A 20945-nucleotide genomic window follows, 5' to 3' on the forward strand; every position below is an offset into this window, starting at 1 on the left:
GCCCTTTTACCACGCAGCCGACAATTAGCTTGCTGCCAGTAGGAAAAGCAATCATGAAGTGGTGAGTGAAAGTAGCATCAGAAACAGACCTTGACAGAGTGGTAGCATACAGTTAGACCGAGTGACATTCTTCACACCTGCTGTGGTGCATAACAGTAGCTGGCTGACTTAGCCCGTGGCACTACAAGCAGAGCATTGTGCTGTGACACAGCCTGGACAACGATTGAATTACACACCGATTAGGCCTTCGGCTTCTCTCTGTCAGTGTGGACAATGAAGAATCAGAGAAGTGGACATGAGAGCTTTAGCAGGCCTTGTGCTCTTGAACGGAGGAGGATTAGTTTGTAAATGGTAAATTGTGTTGGGGCCAAGAGTCATAAAACTGAGCCTTTGCCCTTCTGCTGCCTCAAAGGCACAGTCTTTGCAGAAAACCCCTTCTCCCCACTACTTCTACCGACTGCTGTGATCAGGGGAGGGCTGGACATGTGGAGTCTGCTCCTCCTATTTTTGGCTGGAGAAGGAAGAAGACACTGGTACATGTGTACAAATTTTGCCTCTCACTGTCTATCTTTTCTTAGAAAGGGCATGGGATTAAATTAATCAGTCTTCTGCCATTTCCACAGGGATGCGGATTTGCCTCTCGCTAGGTGCTGCTGGCTGGTTCACTGCCTGGTAGAGGGTGTCTCTAAGACCTGATTTAACCTGAAGTATACACTTTCTCAGGAGGTCTGCAGCAGGGCTGAAGAATTGCAGATGTTACATCCTTTCCCTCCTGTCATCTGCTTGCACACGACTGCGGTGCCTGTACTGTGCTCTCAGCTCACTCACCCTGAAATGCTCCTTGTGATGGAGGTTTGTACTGAACCTGTACAGAGCAGGCTGTGCTTTTGGTGGCAGTATCCCTTGTTGCCATGTTTTTCATGGAGAAGATGAGTTTATCCTTGCCTTTATTCCACTGGGACCAGCTGCTCTACATACGGGAACCAAAAGTAGCAAATCTTCTATATGCTCTTTCAATTTTCAATTGAAGGTCTACATCACACAAACTTCGTGGTTTTTTTGGAGAGGTAAAGCTTATTTTTTAAAAAAAAGCCCAACACGTTGAACCAAAGTTGGAGAAACAACAGCATTGTGTGCTGTTGCAGTGCATGGGAGTGCAAAGCGTTCCCATCCCATCTGGTCTTGCACGTCCACTCCCTGTACATATTAAATGCAGTAGCTGTTAAGGGTGAGTGTAGACCTGGAGATGGGCAGGACTAGTTTGCCATGTAAACTTTTGTCTGATGGCCCCATCCTATTCTCTAGAACCAAAGATTTCACTGTGATAAAGTGGGCATCTTAAAGCGTTGTAGGAGATAGCGGGATGTAACTGCACTTAACCTGAGCTTGGATTAGGCATAACTCATATCTTGGAGTTTCCCAGTAAGTAACAAAGTACACAATCAATGAAAATACAACCTTCTTAATCTGTAACTACAACAAAGAAAAGGACAGTCTTGAAAAATCCTGCAATCTTTCAAGTCATCTTAAGGCATGTTGACCCTGAATCATCACAGTGAAATTCAGCTGAATGTTCCTATTAGTGATCTAAGAATACAGATGTAGCTGAATACATGGAAAACTGTATCTTATTCCAGTTATCTTTATTACTGTAATAAATGATACTGACTCTCTCTCCCTACAGACCTTATGTCATCTGTTTATATTGTTGGCATTTATTTTGTTTTGAGCTGGGAAGCAATGCGTACCTAGATACTGTAAGATTGTGAGAGGCTTTATGAGTATACCATTTAAAAAGAATTGGTTGTGCTCTGGTTACTAGTGTGAACTGAGAAAAGATACTTATATTTCATAGTCCTGAAAGCAGTAGCAAATTTGCTATAATACACCAGGTCAGAGTAATTTGCTTATAAACTATCAGTTCCAGAAAACTCCCACGTCTCTTGCACCTATTTTCTCTAATAGGTGGCAAATCCTTGGTACCTCCCAAAAGCTGCTCACAAGTCTATAGCGTGTGAAAGCTTTGCTTTGGTTTGTTTCTTTTTAAAGCTCAGTAAAAAATCATGAATGAGATAAATTCAGCTGTTGCACAGCATAGGCACGACTGATACCTGATAGTTCAGTTTTCAAAATTGGAAAATAAGAGCTATACTAAGAAGCCACTGTTGGTTTTAACACTATGGGATATTTCAAAGGTAAGTTTTAAAGAAAAAAAAAGAAAAACAGTCATTCACTAGTGCTGATACAGGAATGACAGAGGTTAATACCGCTGACATCATGTTGGAACTGTATAGCATTTTGTTAATGGTTATTAATGCCCTGCTGCTGGGAGACAGACAGTGCCAGCTGCCAGTTCGTGTGGTGCCTCTCTGCGGGTGTGCCTACGCCTCTGCTCGGGAAGGAGAGGGGCACGAGGAGGGCTCGAGTCTGCTCCCTGCCTAGCCATCTCTCCACTGGAACAGGAGGAGAAGAGTGCTGAGACAAGGTAGTTACAGTGCCTTCTCCTATCTCTGCTGACTTCACAACAGGTCTCAGAGAGTGAAGCAGGAGCAGCAAACATCTGCAGAGCCACATCCAGAAGGCACTGAGGACTTGCGTTCAATTCGGATCTTCAGGACTAAACTCAAGATACACATCCCTTGGAACAAAACAGCAAGAAATTCAGACAATCATGCAAGGAAATGATACCAGTAGACCTGGGGAAGAAGCCTAGGTTCATGTAAGAGAGCCTTAAAGCTTTGAACATCAGTGGAAAGAAGTCAGAAATGGTATAGAGTGAAGGAAAAAAGCCCTTGAGAGGAAGGGGAAGGAACTTTGTAATGGCAGAATGATGATGGATATAGAGCAATTAATTAGCTTTGACTACATCATATTCATTGTACATCCAGATTTATATGTTTGGCTGCCTCACTTGGGGCTAGCTATTACTTTCTGTAATACCTTTGAATTTCATCCACCATGAGGGAATGAAACAGATACAGAAAGGTGCAATACATCAGTGTAGCGTATCAAATTGAGAAAGGCATTTTTAGCAGTCTGTACTGAACACAGGTTTAAGCTGGCATTAGAGTACTCCTTAAGTGTATTGTTGTTATGGCAGATCTGAAAGGAGCTAAAAGCATTTCAGTAGATGAAAAAAGGAGACTTCTATTTCCTTTCCCACAGCTTGGACCCAAAATGGGATTGCCAGCCAGGTTTACACAGCCTGGCCTTGTACCACACAAGCACCCTCTGGTGAATGTGGGTGGAACATGTAGAGGTCAGTTGTGAGTCCTGTGGGAGGAACGTGCTCCCTTGGCCACTCCAAATCATTCAGCTTCCAGATCTCTTTAAATGCTGGTGTAGTGCAACCTGAATAATACATGGAGATTGTTTAGCAAAGAAATGCCTGATGGCCCAAAGACATTTTGATGATAACTGCCATCTGATGTGCCACACAGAATAGTGTATTCTCTTTCATGCTAAGAAAAAAATAGTATATCACTATTTATGAATGTTTTCTACAAGGGTAGATGAGTGTTTACCTGCATGTACCTCAGGTTTGGGGACACAATTTCATTTTGAAACCCACTAATTTTGCACACCCGTTAATTATTAGAAATAAATGGAAACATCCATGTAATATGGTACATGTACTCTCCAATTATGTAACCTAATATTCAAACACAATGATTTCTATGGACATTTGTCGTAATTCAACCTGGCAGCTGGCAACTACGCACTAGACAGCCGCTCACTCACCTCTTTCCTTCCCCCAGTGGGATGGGGAGGAGAAATGGACAAAAGGGGAAACTCGTGGTTGAGATAAAGAGAGTTTAATAAGGCAACAGAGGAAATACTACTAATAATAATGGTAATAATAATGATAATAATAAATATACAGAACAAACTATATACAATACAATATTTCTCACCACCTGACACCAATTTGCAGCCCAAAAAGTTTGAACTCCTGGCCAAGAGAGGATTCAAACTCACAGAAATGAGAAGAGCAGAGAGCCTCCTGCACCCCCAGCCAACCCCCATTTGTAAACTGAGCTTGACGTCTATGGTATGGAGTATTTCTGTTGGCCAGCTTGGCTGTCTGTCTGTCTGTGCTCCCTCCCAGCTCCTGCACACTTGCTCATTAGCTGAATATGAGAAACTGGGAAAAAGTCCTTGATTTCATAGCAGCAACTAAAAACATCAGTGTTCTCAACATTCTTCTCGTACTGAATCCAAAACACAGCAGCGACTGGGAGCAAAATTAACTCTATCCCAGCTGAAACCAGGACAACGTTTTATTTTCTCTGGCCACTTTTACAGATAGAGATGCCCATACAAATAGTTTTCAGTCTGTTGCCTTATCTTCAGTGCAACATACTGAGCTCCAGTAGCAGGAGCAGCAGATCTAGGGGAGCGGTTATTCCCCTCCACACAGCATCGTGAGAGACAGCATCTGAAGTATTGTGTCAATTTTGGTCTGCCCTGTAGAAGAAAGACATCGTCGTACTGGAACGGGCCACCAAGGTGAGGGGTTGCGGCCAGTGGTACACCAGGAGACTGTTGGGCTCGTTCAGCATGGAGAGGTGCTGTCCCTCACTGTCCACAGCGGCCTGCTGGGAGGGGAAATGAAGGATAGAGTGAGACTTGTCTTGGACAGGGTGAGAGGCAAGAGGGTTGCCTCTCACTTGCCCTATATGGACCAAGGGAAATTCCAAGTAAATGCTAGGAAAAATATTCCCAAAGAGCATGGCTAGGCTTTGGAGCAGGGGCCCAAGGAGGAGGTGGCATCTCTGTCCTCGGAGAGGCTCAGAATTTGCCTGTACAAGCCCTGAGCAACTTGGTCTAGCGTGGCTTTAATCACTAGACTAGAGACCACTGGAGGTCCGTGCCAACCAGTATGTGTCTGTGGTTCTGTGTAGTACTTTATGACATTAAAAAGATAAATGGAACTATTCACAGAGCGTATTTTTTTCCTGTGCAATTCATAGTGCCTTGAATTCCTTGTAAATAGAGAACTTTGTAATGGAGCTTGCTTTGTAAGCACTTCATCTGGCATAGAGTGGAGCTGGGCAGGAAACAACAATTGCAAAGCCAATAATGTAACTACATGTAATTAACAGTCCTTTCAATTTTTTTTTAAGCCTATTTCAGCTACAAGCATCTTCCACAGTAACTTCTCAGTGCCATCAGAACTGCAGTTAATTTTTTTGTCTGGTTTTAAGGATTTTCTTTAAGGGTAGCTAATTAAAATAGTTCATCTTGTTCTTCCCAGTAGCTCAGACTTCTATAATTATTTAAAAAATTTGCAAGGAAGAAGTTGTGTAATTCCAAACATGACTCTTTTAGAGAACTTCTGAACGAAAGTAACATTGCAATTCTTTATTTCTTTGAGAAAACGGACTCTTACTTTTTGACCTCTAATCTTTGATTACTCTTTTACTCTGTTGGTAAATAACATTCAGAAGATTTCAATTGCAGGAACTCAAACCTGACTTTTCATTTGCGTTTCAAATCTCTGCAAATCAAACCAAAGCAGAATGAATCTCGGGAAGCCTCCACTTGTCCCAACATAATCAACACAGAGCACTTTGGTGCAGGGTAGCCCCCACAACCCAATATGTTTCTAGGTTTTGCCTCTCTTAACATCTTTCTTTTGGGGAAGGTAGAGGAGAATTTGGCTTTAACAGTTAATCTCATTCCCAGTAAAATATTTTGGGGTGATCATCAAACTTGTATTTTTCATATTTATCTCTTGTTAGTCATTCAAGTAAGTGTTGTATCACAGGTAGTACTGGCACAAAAAAAGTAGCAAGGCAAAGGACACAGTAGCAAAACTGGAGTGTCATTATCCCTGAGCTTACTGCTACAAAAAAAGAGGAGCAACTTTATGTAGATCCATATTTTCTGTGCTAACTTGCAAAGTCCTAAGCAGACTAAAAAAACCTCAAACCCTACAAACTACGTTGTTGGCTTTTCCATTGTCTGTCGTCATTGTGCACTGAGCAAAGACAGCAGAAACAGTCAATTAGTCTTGTCCTGTAGTAGGGGATGTTACTTAGAATTAACTTAGCTACAGCTGATGCCTTTTATTCTCCTCTCCCAAATGTCTCACAGATTAGGTTCACCTGAACCTTCTCCACCTGGACACCTGTCTGAGGCAGTCCCCTGACTTGGTGTTTGATATCTCGATCAGTTCTAAGTCTGTGACTGTAACTGTAAAGGAAAATGGACAGATCAGGGAACAGAAACTGCACTGAGTGCTCTTTGCAAAGAGGTGAGATAGAGCTGCTCCGTGAGTTGTGTTTGTGCAGTAGGAGAGCACTGCCCCTGAGCACAGCCCCAGCCTCCCTGGCCGAGCAGGATTGCTGTGGCCAAGGTGAAAGGCACTGGGGGCAAGGGAGGGGCATGCCAGCCTTTTGGGAAGAGCAGTAGGGGAGACTGGGGCTTGTGGGAGGTGTGCTAGCTGAAGTGAACTCCACTGATGTGGAGTTTTTCACAGAGCAGCAATAAGCATCTAACAGGTGCTTTCATCTTAAAGTAATAATTGATGAGCAAAAGGTCATTTCTGAAGGATAAGATGGCAGTATGGCTGGGGAGGGGATTATTTTTTGGGGTTGTGGGTTTGGGGTTTTTTTGAGTGTAAGGAAATACGGTAATAGATTCTGATGCCTTTTATTATGCTTATAACACATGTAACTGACCCTTGAAGCTTTATTCATTGTTCTGGAGTTGTAGCTGGTGAAAGGGAAGTTAAAAGTAATTTCCAGATTCTGCTCTTCAACATATGAAGGTCTTACAGACAAGCAGTCAGGTATGTTCCAATGCACTGAGACTTTGGTTCTTCTTCTGGGTCTTGCATTATGAGTAAAGTAGTTTGCTTCTGCTGGGTTTTGACTATGTTGGCATTTCCCTCTGTTGCTAGAGTGGTATCTGTGTGGAAGTTAATCATGCCTTATTTGTGTAAACATGAAATGCTTGTCTGGAAACCCGGGTGGAATGGTTGAAGTCATGTGCTACACACTGGTTATCAGCATGTGTAACTGCCATGTACAGAACTGTACATCAAGTTGTTTCTGGCTTGGTCTCTTGTATTTTTTGAGCTGAATTCTGAGTCTGTTTATTAACCCTAATGTGTGTAGGGGTGGGTGTCTGCCCTCCTTGAAAGAGGACAGGGCTTTTAAGTTGGTCAAGACAGCAAGAACTAGTGAAGACTTCTTTGTGATGTATTATACCACTTGTATGCTCACTGTAGAGATGAGTAACTCCCTAACTTGAAATCATGCATGCCAAGGCAGCCTCTTCACTAGCTCTGGGAGAGCAGCGGCATAGAGCTCACTTAATTATTGAACAGACTTTTAGGAGTAAAGTCATTATACCTTTCTCCTAGAAACAGGTAGTATCCTAAATGGCTTGACTTAAACAACTCCAGGAGTTTTAGTCTGAGAAACGCTGAGGAGACCTTGTTTTCCTTCTTTTCTTCCACCCTTCTTACAAAACTGTGAAGGACTTGCACTCCTGTTACTTCACGGAAGGTGTGTTAATTCAGAATAGGCTTAAATATGAGAACAGGTGTACAGAGTCGTGTTGCCAAATTGGTAATATCAGAGGAAGGTGTAACAGCATAAGGAAAAAATAAAGCTGAACACCTTTTAACTAAAGCTGCAAAGCTATTCACATGATGAAGGAAATGAGGGGTATTTCACTGAGAGCTGAAGATGTTAAAGAAACACTTTGTGTAGAAAGGATCCAGCCAAACACTGGGGATGGGGCTTGACTGCTGGAGAAGAGGTGATGCTCCAAAGCTTGTTTTCTGTGGGGGTGTACAGCATAGGGTGAATGGGCTTATAAACATGAAAACTTTGGTCACGTGTTTCTAAAGAACATCTCTTCAACTTGTACCCGTTATAAATAAAGCAGATTAAAAGGGGAAGAGTTGAAGGACTTTCTTCAAGTAGTTAAAGAAATATCTGGAAACAGTCCAGTGAATCAGACTTGTCTTACGAAAAGAATGGTGTAATAAGTCAAACTTGTAGGCATAAGCATGCGTCTGAATCTGCACACATGGCATCATCAAATTGCAGAACAGGGTTCATAAGAACAGTGCAAGACTTCTGTTAGTAAGGCTTAAGGAGGAGGGCAGCTCCTTGTCTTCTGCTTTCTTTTTAAAAAGAGGGTTAGCTTCCACTGCTGCAATCCTGTGGCGTTTGGCAGTGCTTCAGCCTGATCTATGAACTTAAAACACATTTGATCTGTATGATGGTGCTTACTGCCAGGTCCTGCCACTCCACCTGAATAACTATAACATGCTCATAAATCAGGGGAGAGCATTCCTCTGTGACACCATCCCGAATGCCCTACTGAGCCAGAGCCTGTGTTAACCATCAAAGCCTCTTACATAAACATGTCATACTTTAAAGTAGGGTCTTACAAAAAGCACAAACAATATAGTGACATAGAGGGGCCACACAAAGTCAAGAGCTGTTAAGTAGGGGAAGACGAGGAGGAAAATCTCCTGATGATAAATATATCTCTGCCAGATACACGTGGAAAGAAAATAGCTAAGCCTAGTTTGGATTCCTTTCCAAGTGAAATAGTCAAATGTGGAAATGGCTGTGTTATTCCTTCTAAAACTCTGAAGTTAGGAGTCACCAGCAAAATAATGGTGCAGGAGACTTTGACTTCTGTTGCATTCCCTTCAGCTTGGTCAGTGACTTTACCCTGTGCCTTGTACAGTGCTGTTTCCTGCTTAACAAGACCTGCATGGGGGATCTTTGTACAAGATTAACTGTTCTTCGAATCTTAAAATGGTGTAGTTAAGAAGTATGAAGGATTTCTTTACAGGGCCACTTGAAGCCCTCCATTGCATGCCATGAGGTTATGTATCTACATCTTGAAGTAGTCTGTGTATCTGATCAGGTAGTGAAAAAAGCTGGCTTGCATTTGGTCCACTGTAGAAAGCTGAGTAACAACTATGACTTGGTTCTGTATGTGCATTCGAAACTACTTGCTGAGTGTCGCTTAGTCACCTTGTCCTCTGATGCCAGCATTGTGGCTGGTAGTTCCTGCCTACCTGATCTTAATCCTTGCACAAGCTGATGCCAATTTTAGGCACGGTGAGAGGAATATTGCGGAGCGTCTCGGGCACACCTTTGTTATAGCACACAGCTGACTGACTTGTAAAACTCATGTGTTTGTGTTGGTGCAGCCTTTGATCTGAATTGGTGAGGAAAGTGCTCCCCACAGCAGCAGCTGGAACACACACAGCCAAAAGTGACACTGGGCTGTAAACAGTGGCTCCAGCCGACCTTGTCAGATGGGTCACAAATCACAGGGGCTGACAGGTGCCTGTGCTGGTGTCCTGTGTGCAGGGTGTGCTGTGGTGTGGAGCAGCAGGTAGGAAACCTGCCTGGTGGGTGGCCAACTTGTGACTTTGGTACAAGTAACTCAGATCCTCTGCTCAGGAGCAGCCTGTTGCACAGCTTGGTGCAGAAATAGAAGCACTTGCTTTTCTCTGAAGTGAGCTGACTACTGCTTGTGCTCTGACTTTCAGGGTGGGTTGGTAGCACCAAGTAGCTGCACTGCGAAGAGGGATTTATTCTGCATGTCAAAGCAGAGCTGCTCAGGCAGGTTCAGCAGCCTTGGTCAGACTAGAATTTCTGTATAAACCGTAAACTGCTGTCTTGCTGTTTCCACTAGCACTTCCCTCAAATGTGTCTTAAACTTCTGCCACTAACAAGCTGGTATAGTAGCTTGTAATTAGTAACAAACCGTTACTTAAAAATGGTTCTACACTCTGAAAGTCATGATAACTGTAAGGTTAAGTTGTAGTGTTAAGGTAAGTGCTTTTTGTGGAACACAACTGAGCCTGCAGTTGCCCGGTTGCTGATACTGGGATCCTGCCTTCAGCACCCAGGTTTCTTCCCCAAGGATAGAGATCCAGCAGGCAAGAAGGGAGGCTTAAGTAGGCTGCATCACAGAAGGGCTTCAGAGTGTTTGGGCATGGACTTTTCTAAGGGATATCTAATTTATCCCTGGGAGAAATTTCTCTTTTCTAAATGTAGCTGGAGGAATTGATGAGTATTACTCTGCTGCGGGAGCCTGAACCATAGTTAATATTTGTGATGACCTTCCAAAAATGCACACGTGAGATGTAACACAATCTCTTTCTACTGCCTGCTTAGAACGGGTTTTTACTGCCTTACACTGTTACCCTTGATTTCTGTGCTGCGCTTATCCCCTCACCAACTCCTTCTGTATGTAATTTAAGGTCTTTAGAACCTGATCCAAAGCAACCAACCTGGAGCAGACTGCTGTTTTTGTCCTAACACCTTGTTCATGTTAAGTGCAAGCGACTCTCACCTTGTGTAGGCAGTGTAGTGCCTTGTGGCAGGTCTGTGCTTTTACATCCCAGCCTTCAGTGAAGCAGGCAAGCTTTTGGTCAGAGCGAATAGCTTCCACATAACCTTTTTCAGAACCACGAGGCAAAGGCTGAAACAGCAGCTCTAAACATGCGCTGCCCTCGGGAGAGGCTCCTTGCTGCTGTGCAGCTGTTATGAGAGCCGGGGAGGACGTGGGGCTCCATGGGGGAGTGCCACATGTGCTTAGGCAGCTCTTGGCAATCAGCAAGCCTGCCTCAAGTCAGCTTCTGTTTAGGTGTGGGTTGTTGTTTTTTTTTTTTTTCTGGAGAGTCACTTGATAGGGTGTAATCCTGTAAGATGCTCAGCAAAGAAGCTGATACAGTAAAGTATTTCTGCAGATGCTTAATTTTCGGTGAATAAGTGGTCCTTTTATGTGGGTGGGAGCACTCATGTGCTTAAATTTAAGCATGTGCTTAAGTGCTTTCCTGGGTCAGGGCCAAAATGCTAATGTGCTGGAGGTTCCCTTGCTTTCTCAAGTAACAGGCAGTGTTCAGGACCTTCAGGTGGACCGCTGGGCCTGCAGGATTACTGAAATACACCAGTGACTGGCTAGTATTAGACACTTATGTTCTTAAACTTTTCATTTTTAGGAAAAAATTCATGAGTTTGTGCTGTATTGTGACTTTTACACTTTGCGTACAAAAACAGTTCTTGACTAGGCCTGTGGCGGCAGACTTGAAGAAAAATCTGTTTGCTGACTTCAAATCAGTTTTATTTAATAGGTTACTGTATTTTTCTGTTTGAGAACAAAAAAAGCTTCCTGCAGCATCTTTCGATCTGACCCTGCTACCTTATCTTTAAACTCTTCCTGCCGCACTTTTGGAAGAAGGTAAGCCTTTGGCAGACGCCACTAAGATGTTAAATTCCAACTACTGAGAATCTCTGGTGTGATGTTGCACTTACTGGTATTAAGTCTGCTTTGATGACAGTGCTGGTAACGAGCCCAGAGGACACGGTTTGGGATGTGGCAGTGGTGTGCACCTGTCTTGGACAGGGGCCACTAGGTCTTCCCCTCCAGCAGCCTTCTCGGTGGCTGTGCTAATCACCAAGAGTGACACTCGCCATGCCCGACAGACTGAGGAACGTAGCGGGGTGTTGTGAGCCTGAATACACAGCTGCTTCTCAAATTATAATGCAAAGGTTCAGAGGTCAGTGCAGTAAAAGCAGATAAAATTATGCTTTCTACCACCACGATGCAACATCAAAATGGTAAATTGTTTGTTTTATGGTGGGTCTGTCAAGGTATTTGCCTGTACTATAGCAAACACATGAACTTTTCAGATCAGTTGTAGTGCTTTAAAAATAAAGGGGTTTGTTTTCTAAATATCATGTTAAGAGATTTGTTTTTATCCACTGTTGTTCTTTGACTGCTGCTGGAAAATAGAACTTCTTAGACTTTTAAAGTGTTTTCTCAGCGGCGAAGCCTCAACGGTTGACAGCAGGGTGAGGGTGTGGGGCCAGCAGTGCTGCAGGACTTCTGTGCTCCAGCTATGCTCTGTGTGGGCACAGCAGCCCACAGACTCTCCCTCAGATACCTGGGACTCGGAGCTGAGCTGTGGGCAGATGGCTGTACACATGAGGAGCCATCTAGGTTAATAACTTGGGCAATGATGTCAGCCATTCTGTGCATAGCTACTGCTTCTGTTTCTATTTAGCAAATAGGGCAGATCTTTATCTGTGTGCAGCGTCCATTCACTTTTCTCAAAGTTGAATGCTTCTGTTTCCAGTCACACCTTCTGTTAATCTTTTGCCATCAGCAATGGTTTTCAAGGGAGCTGTGTAAATTGTTGCTGTCCTCTCTTCCAAACTGTAGACTCTAAGTCTCAGCTGCTTTCCTCCAGAGTGGATCATCCCAAGGAAACTGGGTGATGCTCCTTGTTGATTTGAGGTGGTGCTCAGTGTCAGGGCTCAGAATGCTTCTGAATCTCCTGATCTTAAGGGTTTGTCCAAGGTGGACCTGTTGAAGCATTTGAATTTTGGGATAGTCCTCTGCCAAGCTGGTGCTGGACCCTGTGTTGTTTTTCATGTAAGGACCCAGCACTCATGAGCTCAGACTGTCTGCAAATCCACATGGCCCTCAGAGGAGTTTGTGGGGGAAATACTTCTCAAGCTGTCATCCCCCATCACCATAGGGCAGATGCAAATAGCTGGAGGCCACACGAAGTGCTGAGGGATGCTTTAAGCCCTGGGAGCACTGGGACTCCCCACAGGCAGTGGTGCCTGCCATAAAGCTGGTCATGAGCATGTTCCAGTATGAGATAGTGAGGATGGCTGTTTTTTCCTGTCTAGTTCATGGGGCAGTGTAGATGCAGCCAGAAAACCAGTTTGAAATGAGCTTGGTAAACACCTCTAGAACTGCTTGTGTAGTCACTCTGTATTCACTGGGACACTGAAGGGAAGAGCCTCTCTGGTGCCCTTTCTGCTCTGGAATTTGTGTTGAACAGGGAATGGGGCTTATAAGAAACTTGCTGAACTAAGAGCGAGAACCAGGCTGGAAAGAACAAAAGAATTCAAACACGTAGGGTATGTGATGCTTTCTCCAGCTTTGACTTTTTTGAGTTCCTTTTTATTGTGAATTGCTTGTTAATTTTTTTGTTAAATTCTTTGACCATAACTGTGACCAAAGAGAGGAATGCATTTGACAAGTGCAATAAAGCAAATGTTCCACGTTTATGGCAAGTGCTATACTTGCATGCTATTAATTCAAATTGCCTGGATTCTTATAAAACTGGGACAGTGTAGGATTACTTACCTTGCTGGAACGCAGTTGAAATGGATCATACTACAAAGTAGTACACATCTCCCTATCAAGTTTTAGAGGAAATAATCTTGGAGTCATAGGGTAGGCATATGTCTCTGGAGCACAACTGGTTTAGGTACATTTTTGTATCCAGCAACAGTTGGAAGCCTCTACAGAGAATAATCGAAAAATGGAATTAAGTAAAATAGTTCAGTGTAAAAAAAAAAAAATAAATAACAGTTGCACTGTATGTGAGGTAATGACACATTTTTTAAGTTATCTGTACACCAGCAATTTGCTGCAGTACTGTAAATAAGCAGAGAAGGCACTACTAGGTGACTGCAGTAGTCGGTCCTCTTCTGGAGGAAGAGCATTGAGAAGTGTGTGGGGAAGCTGTTGTAGTGTTGAGAAAACACTAGCCCTGAAGACTACGTGGTGAAGCTTCCTTTGAACGGACCTCTGCTGAAAACCAGAAGTGTGTGAATAATTGGTTATTTTTCTTCAGTTTGGTGGCTGGACAGGCAAGGAGAAATTATTTGGGGCCAGACAAACTTTTTAGAGAATGAAGAAGGCATTAATGTGTTCCAAGAACGCGACACTGCTTCAATTTCAGGGATTTTTAACCTTTTTTTCTTAAATAAAAGCGAGAAATCTGGTTTTTACAGGGTAGAATTCGGAAGTCACACATAGCCCCAAGATACCTGTGGGAGGGACCGTGGGGGACTCTGCCTCTTTACGTGTGGCGTGTAGGGTGAGCACGTATGTTACAAAGCTGCTGACGCTGTCCTCTGAGCCTGGCAGAGCAGAAAAGTGGTCTGAATTCAAGTTTCTGTATCCAAAAGTAGTTCTGACCACTGAAAGAAGGATTTGAAGTCGAAATGCTAACGAGAGTGACCCTGGTGAACAGTACCCGAGTTCCCAAGCAGATGTAACTCCAAAAATACAGTGTTTTCTGTAACAGTGTGGGGGAGGAATGGGGACGAGGCAGGACGGACACCCCCACATAAGCTGGGAAGGCTCTTCTGGTTAAACCTTTGCCAGCACTACTTGAGTTTAGGATCAGTTCAGATAAGTAATTAAATACTAACTGTTGAATTGAAATGCACTTAAGTACACTTGCATTTTCTTTGAAGCCTGGTCCTAAAGATTTTTTATAATGAAACAAAGATAAGCTGCTGTGCTGTCAGTGCCGCCTTCCAGGGAATGACTCTGTGCTGTGCTTTATCTGATCTTGGTGTCCGTGGTGCTCTCAGTCACTTCTGGTCAATGACTGCAACCCGGTAGCCAGGGCTAAATCTTCAGCGTCTGGTTGAATTACTCTAGTGAAAAGCACAGGGCTAGTCACCGTGACAAGAACAGCTCGTACTTGTATTGGGATCTGAGTGGGACCAAGGCACTTGGATTTCAGCGGTGGCTGCTTGTGTGGTGAAATGGCTAATCCCTCTTTCTGTCAGCTACTCATCTTTAAGGGAAACTTCTCTCCTTTGCTGCCTTAGTTTCCTTGTGGTGGGTGATCTGCGTACCTGCAGTATCTAGTGTGTTATTCTGAGCTCTGAGTACCTACTAAGGAGTTACTACACAAATGCAGGGGTGGCTTCTTGAACTACAGTATTTGAGACTTAAGTGTCATTTGGCCTTGAGGTCAGTGGACCTCACTGTTCATCTAGGACAGATTCTTTTTTGTACTGTCGGACTTCTGTTCTGGAGATGCACATATGCTCCTTGCTGTCACCCTCGCCAGTGACAAATATAAGGCAACCAAAAGGGACTTATCACTAATCCTGCAAAATTGATTTCCTAAGAGTTGATCACTGAACAAGCAAATGTAACTGGGAAGACAGTGTAAGATATCCTCACGTGGTTTGAGACAACTTTCTCCTATTAACAAATGCCAAATATTTTGACTTGCAATACTGTGCTTGAACTGTTGCATCTTATACCACTACCTTAATCACTTCAGTGCCACGGTGTTTGCTCAGGTCTTTAAGGTGACTTTTAACACTGGTGCCAGAAAGAACAATCCATTGATGCTTTGTAAGTATAAACTTGAGGTCTGTGGTACATGTTGGCATCAACCAGGTGTGTCATCCCCTGCCTGTCATGTTGATTTTTTTCCTTGTGCAAGAGAAGCAGGCTTGTGTTTGAGGTTTCTACCTGACACCTGTGTCCTCTTCTGAAAACAGTGTCCTTACTAATATATAGCAATTCTGTTCATCTAAATGGTTCCTAAAGAAACTTTTCTTCAAAAATTTGGGAGAGTAGAACTGGAATAGTGAAACTGCCTGCTGATTGGGCAGGCTTCCTTCCTTGCAGATGTGCCTTTCTTAGAGTCCACTGTTAGATGCACTGTGCAGCCTGGGACGAGTAGGTCATCACATGCTATATGTTATTCTATAGCTAATGCCAACTGTAATTTCAAGTGCTCTGCACTAATCTGTTCCCTTCATGTATTACTTCCTTGTGCAGCATTAGCAAATCACATACTGATCCACTGTTGCTTCATGGATTTAGAAAATAATCTACAGGCCCACAATGATGTAAAACATTAAATATTGTTTTAAGTATTGGAGGCGCCATCCTGCCTACACGGTATTTAGGGTGGGCAGCGTGCCAGCATGTTTGCTGGCATGTGGCTGAGAATCGGAGCATGCCCGCTCACAGCGAACAAAGCAAAGCCCAGGACAAGAAGGCAAGAATGATGACAGACAGGAAAGGGCTGGTTTGGGTGGTGCTATTTGACCGTTATATCAGCTTTGGAGACTATACTGTCTGGAGGGCTAAGAGTTTCTTTCTACACTCCTGCCTTACTGCCCGCACCTGCCCATCTCGGGGCAGGCAAGAATGAAAGGACACTTCCTAGGTCTTCCAGGAGCTTGTCCGTTGGTTATTGTACACTGGGTTTGCACTAGCTGCTTAATAATTGTTCTCTCACTCTCAGAATTGCCAAGTAACAGTGGGCTAAATCTATTTCCCCTAGATTGGCTTCCCTCTTTCTCTTTGCAACAGCAAAAAGCCTGAATTGTATATGCATGGGGAGAGCTGGGGAAGCCTGTGTGCTGCGTGTGTGACTGACACGGTGGGAGCCGCTGGCTGGTAGGAGCTGTGAGCCTAAGCGTGGGAGCTGGGAATAACACTTTCACTCCCATCTTGGGGAGCGCTGCTTCAAGGCTCTTCTGTGTGTGCGTGCAGGGAGCATGGATGGGGTATTGTCTGCTGCACCATTTCTGGAAGTTTGTGGAAAACCTGTGTGCAGTCACCTCTGAGCTGTGCCTTTTCTTCCTCCTTTGGAGGAGTGAATTGTCTCTACAGCCCTTCCTGGAGCGGCTCATCCTCACTCTGTGCTAGTTATTCTAGCTGGTGTGCAGGGAGGCCTGGCGGGCTCCTCTTCAGCCCCTGGCTTTCAGCAATGAATCCGTGCCTAGACTCACCGTTCGGACAGCACTAGCTAGGGGAGAGGGTCGTTTTTCTTTTCCTTATGCTGGCTTGAACCATGAGTATGAGTAACCACAGGGAGTCATCCTGTTTCCAGATAGAAAAGCTGCAGAACCTCTGATGGTGGCAAATGTAGTGTGTGTAACTGCTCACCCCACTGAGTGCAGCCTGCCCATCTACGTGCATCTGTCGGGCATAAACTGTGCTAGGGTTTTATGCTGTGTCCACTGCCTAAGGACTGGTGACCTTGTCCTTACCTGATGTTTTTCAATGTTGGGAAACCATCAGTCACCTTTAACTTCTGCGTCACTACATCAGCTCCTGTCTCTGCTCCCAGATTCCTTGGGAGGATGAGCACTCATCCTTTGCAAGGTGGTCCCGCGCTTCTGAACTCACGGCACAGTGAGTGAGGTTTTGGAAGGCAAAGCTTCAACTACTGTTGGAAGCATCTACCCATGAACTACTTAATATAGTTCAGTGTGTTAGAGTGTCTGTATGGAAGAGACAGGAGGAAAGGGCTGCCCATTAATATTATCAGTACTAATAAGCATGGTATTAATGCAGCCAAAGGTGTGGTCTATTTGTATACCCACCCTTTAACGCATGCAAATGAGCTAATTCTGTGACAACTTGCAAAGCCACAAGACATATGAACTTGGATGCCACACACTCCTTAATGCATTATTTCTCCTTTTTTTCTATACGTCCTTCTAACAACAAATGGCCCAGGAGCTTGAAAGTCATACCACAACTTAAATCTGTCCTCCACGCTTTCTCTTCCTTCAACATCTTGCTGTGGCAAAGCCAGCTTGTTACTGGCTCTAGATTCAGGCTTTCAAATATAAGCAAATTATGACAGTTCATGTTACCTGGCCCAGCTGGGCTAGAAATAGGTACCTTGTCTCATTAGAAAAGCAGGCATCTCTCTTCCACTGGACTCAAACCCCTCATTAGCTGTGGAATGTTTCTCACTGCTCCCACCCCCCAAAGCTACAGCTTATTTGGCCAAATCCATTAGTTCCTATTTCCAGAAACTGCTGTGTGTCAGAGGGCTTCTGAACTGATTACAAGTGTGGCTGTAATACAGGTAAGGTACCTGACCTAATTTTCCTGTAATTGGCACAAATTACTTCCTGAAGTTGCTTTCTCTTCTAAGAGATGAAAGCAAGCCTTGCAGATGTTTGTATTGATGTGCAGTCGTGGAGCATTTACAGGATACAGATGAGACTCCTGAGTTTTTTTCCTCAGATGCTGAAGTCTATGTTTGCTTAGACTCTTTCTTTTGGAGAGTTGCTGTAACTAGTTAAATTGGAACACACAACGAATGAAAAACAGAAATGCAACTTAGCTGCAAATGCCTAAATACGGTACTCTAATTTTTTACCCTAGCTGACTGGATGAGATAGCAGGTATGTAAGCAATGCTTCCCATTTCTGGCTGTCCCAATGTGCTGTTCCTTCCCTTGCTGGCCCTCAGCGGGCAATAGTCTCCTGTCATGTTCAGGGGCACAGAGGGTCTCTAACCTGAACTGCAGGGTACAATGGGCTTAGCTTTGAGTGTATGCGATAGTTTTGCCAAAATGGAAAGCAAAAGGAAGGTGTAAGGGTACACATGTTGGCTGTAAATGCAGTCTCTCACCTTCTCTTTTCTCATTGAGCTGTGAGTAATCAAAAGATCTGTGGTTATTTCTGAAGAAGATAGTCCCCCATTGAACTGCCCAGCATACATTGTTGTTTCAACCTGAGCATGTGTACTTTGCTTCTGGTGTATTAAAAACTGTGATTAATGTGTAAAACTGAAAATTATGTGGGAAAGACATGAAGATGCATGAAATGATGAAATTCCATGGGGAGAAGGATCTTGTTAAATGGACTTAGGAAATTCTCATCAATATCATTTTAATGTGGTTTAGTTCTCTTTTTTCCCCCCTCTAATATCTTATCCACATGATAACAAGATATTTGTTTCACCAACAAAATGGAGCATTAATTTAGAGTACTGGATTACTCATAGCACAAACATGGCTGTTACGTGCAAACTTTCCATGTTCTGCCAAGGTCAATTTGTGGGGGTTGAGACGAAACTGTTTCCTAAACTGTGAAAGTGATCCTGGGTACCCAGCCTGCTGGAATGTCTGGAGCTTTTATGGATTCCTTCTTCTTTAAGCCTGCTAGCAGGGTATCTGCTAATGCAGGCTCTCCTCCTGCCTGCATCACTCTGGGGAGGCTCACTTAAAGGAAAGCACTGCTTTGGTTTGACTTTTGTTTTCTGACTTCTTGTTTGCCTCCAGAAGGAGTGTTTGCAGCAGCCTTTTCTGTAGATAACTAAGGCAAGAGGGACTTCCAGTCAAAGATGAACGTAACACTCGTGTTTGAATATGACACCAGACCCACAATGGGAGCTGGAAGGTGTTTGGTTATACTCAGACCTACTCTCATAGCACCTGGGAAAGGTGCAATCTGCTGCCAGTGGTTCAGGCGTGCTCCGGCTGCTGGCCTGGCTGGGCACCGCGCCTGCTGTCGTGCAGGTGCAGCCTGTGGTGTTCTGCAGCCCAAGGGGAGGTGCAGCGGCCAGGCACAGCACGGCCCAGGGACCCTTGCTGCCTGTGACCAACTGCTGGGACTGACGGGCTCACGTGAGTAACTACCTGAAGCCAAGCCAAGAGACAGAGTTAAACCCAGGTAGCTGTATGTGACTGTAATCCGGCTCACTCCTTAGCAGAGAGCCCTAATTTGGGAAGGGCTGATGAAAGGTCTCATGTCATTTGGGTGATGGAAACAAAAGGTAGCAAAATAGGTTTTGGCCTGGGGGTGAGGATCTGCAGTGGGCTTGCTCTTCTCACCAGCTCAGAGGGGGTGTGCGCTTGCTGGTCCTATGACCAGGCAGGTCTTAGTGGTGCCTGAAGGTTACTGGAAAGACCACTCCTGAGGGTGCCTTCCAAAGCGCTGAATATGTTGCCCATGTGTCAGGCTGACTTTGCACTCCCCCTCTGCAGTTCCTAACTACTGCTGGTCTGGCTTTGCTTGCCCAGTGCTCCTGTGGGCGACCACAGCCTCAGCCACAGCTTCCACTTTCTGATGGCTCGGAACAGAGCATGCTCTGGGAATGCTGCATGTTAGAAGCATGCACCAAAATAAAGTTGTCAGAGTGGTTTCTTGAAGTCATGCGGCTACAAACTGAATCTGTTTATCAACATGCTTTACAGAAGAGTGTGGAAGAACCAATAGGATTAAGCTGATGAGCAGCTTTATCTTCCTAGGTGCTGCTTATGTACTGTTTTTTTCTATGTAATGTAGCCCCTATGGTTGTTTAATGCATCTCCTTGATGTTGACTGGGAACTAGTCTGGCTTAAATTCAGGGCTTGTGTGCAACTATGTAGAGTTTGATGCATGTTTTGGGACAACACAAAACCAACCTTTGCCTCCACAGAAGCAGCGAGCTATGCTGAGTGCACAAAGGTGGCCATGCTGGTGTGGCACTGGAATTGACTAGAGTGAGCCTAGAGGGTGGAGATAGTGGTCCTTCAAGGACAGGACTCACCAGACCTGTCTTAAATTGATGGTAGTCTTTGAGAAGAACCCATTCTCTGCCTGTGAGGCAGATCAAGTGGGAAATATGTGATCAGGGTGAAGTGGGGAAATCCCACTTGATGAATCAGACCCGCATTATATTCCTAAATCCTCGCTTCTGTGCCTTCTGATTTTTATTTTTTTTTAATAATTTGCTCTTTGCCTGTGCTATACAGGATGTTAATTCAGGGCTTAAATATCTAAGGGATGTCTGACTCTGCTGGGATTTCCAGACTTTCACAGTGTAGCTGGCAGATTTGGATCCTGGGAAGCGCTGTCTTAGGGCAGGACCTGAAGATGAAGTTTTTGTGTAAGCACAGAAAATAGTACTAAATTTCAATCAGACCTAGAAACAGTGGTGAGCAGAAAGATGTTTTCCCTCAGCTGAAGTAGTTGCTCTTCTCGTACCTGTGAGGAGGACCTTGCCCAAACTCCCTGAACTTGCTTTGAAGTACAGCTGAGATCTCAAGTAGATCTCAGCTCTAGCCTATTTACTGTCTGAACAGAAACACAATGCGCTACAGCCTCAGCCTAATTTTATCTGAATCAGCTGCCACTAGTCTGGAGCAGAAGTGAGAAAAAACAAAATTACTATCTGAATAAACAGCCCATTAATTTGATGACAACTGTTGTTCTCCATTTCGGGGGGGGGGGGGGGCGAGGGGTCCAGAAAGCAGCCCGGGCAGTGAGCTAATGAGAACACCAGAGCTGTGAAGACTTGGGGGAGGTGGGGGCTGGAGAAGAAAACAGAACAAACACTCTTTTTGTAGCCTGGAGCTAAGGGGATTCAGCCAAAGGTT

At 44.3% G+C, this 20945-nt stretch overlaps 1 long non-coding RNA gene across 1 annotated transcript in view; it reads right to left on the minus strand.

Annotated features, from left to right (window-relative positions):
* Positions 1-3799: 3799 nt before the first annotated feature.
* LOC142362097 (uncharacterized) overlaps positions 3800-20945 on the minus strand; it is an 88935-nt gene continuing 71789 nt past the window's right edge. Inside the window, exon 5 of the long non-coding RNA XR_012764667.1 lies at positions 3800-4598. This is a non-coding gene — a long non-coding RNA (uncharacterized LOC142362097). The remainder of the gene's footprint in view (positions 4599-20945) is intronic.

Source organism: Opisthocomus hoazin, chromosome 7 (genome assembly GCF_030867145.1).
Source record: "Opisthocomus hoazin isolate bOpiHoa1 chromosome 7, bOpiHoa1.hap1, whole genome shotgun sequence".
Classification (NCBI taxonomy): domain Eukaryota; kingdom Metazoa; phylum Chordata; class Aves; order Opisthocomiformes; family Opisthocomidae; genus Opisthocomus; species Opisthocomus hoazin.